The sequence below is a fragment of the Triticum dicoccoides genome, chromosome 4A (assembly GCF_002162155.2).
Source record: "Triticum dicoccoides isolate Atlit2015 ecotype Zavitan chromosome 4A, WEW_v2.0, whole genome shotgun sequence".
NCBI classification, from domain to species: Eukaryota; Viridiplantae; Streptophyta; class Magnoliopsida; order Poales; family Poaceae; genus Triticum; species Triticum dicoccoides.
The window spans coordinates 685,044,043-685,045,568 of NC_041386.1; positions in this window are offsets into that span (position 1 = coordinate 685,044,043).

Genomic DNA, 1,526 nt, shown 5'->3' on the forward strand with positions numbered 1-1,526 from the left:
GGCGGGGAAGAAGATCTGTGGCGGCGAAAGACAGTGTGGAGAGCGGATCCCTGCTGTGGTGAACCCTTCCGTCATTGGAGCAGCTGAGCTGGGGTGGAACACAGTGCCGCAGGAGCAGGACAAACCACACAAGGTTTTCTTTGACACATATCTGTAACAGAAGTAATTGAGTAAGGGCTTGTTTGAATTTGAGGATTCTAACAACGCAGGGATAGGAAATAGACAGGAATAGGATAGGAATGCACGTGCAAAACAGAGAATTTAAAAACACAGGATTTCTGCCAATCTGGGTGTTTGATTCAGAACAATTGGAAGATCACATGATGCAAAAAAGCATGGTGAGATTAAGTCAAACCACAAGAAAATGTATGGTTATAATGCTATTATGCTACTATCTCTAAGTCTTGTGCTTGATGAATAGGAATATGAATAGGAGGAGAAGTGGAAATTAGAATTCCTACGGTTTTTCTTTCAAGGAGACACTAAAGGAACAAATCCTACAGTTTTCCTTTGCTCCACTCCTTTGCACCAAATTCATGAAAAGTAGTACCATAGGAAACTTTCCAATTCCTATGTTTTTCATTCACTTTGCCTTTCAAGCACAGGCGATTCTAGTAGGCAGGCTTGAGCAAGGAAAATCCTACACTAAAAAAATGTTTTTGTGCTACTTCTATTACTTTGGACCCAGGGCACTACCGTACTAGCTCAACTCCCAGGCCCATCGACAAATGCACAGCTCAAACGCGCAGAGATAAATAATGATGGTGTTCAAGAGAGTCCATCACGGATAGCTAAGTTGCCTTGTACCTCACTACTTGTCATATAGTAGGATAAAATAATCGTATTTCCCGTTACTACAAGTGCTCAGTGGACAATATATATAACATGTAGAGTAAAAAAGAGATGCAACAAGTGTACAACCTCTTTGGCGAAGCCATGTCGATCTCAGCGTGATTGGGTTGGCCGGTGAGGATTCTCCGGCTGACTTTGCTGTCAGAGGAGGGGAAGAAGATCTTAGGCGTCTGGAGATGGAGCCCGAGGTACTGCTCCGCTGTAATGGAGGGTTTCGTCGTTGGAGCAGCTCCGGTGAGTTGTACGACGCCGAGGCTGAAGCACGACAAGAGAGACAACGAACAACGTTAACCTGAGTGGAATTCTAATAGCATCTCCAATACATGGCGTAAATTACATAACCACAAAGTGCTAGATCTAAAATACATCAGCCGCTCATCTCTGAACTTAACTGTCGAAACTGAATTTAATTGTCGAAACTGAACTTAACTATCGAAACTGAATTTTGCTGTCGAAACTGAACGCACTAGCAAGGTGAGGCTACACGTCGGTCGATTGACTTCTTCATCTCTGGTCAGTCGATTTTGCAGCCGTTGGATACGAAATCAAGGGCATGCGGTTCATCTTCAACCTCCACCCCCCTGCGCCGCCAGCCACCACCGGCCAAACAGCAACCCCCCGCCGCCCGCGGCCGGCGGTGCGCCGCCCCGCCCGCCCTGAAAACACTCCCCACC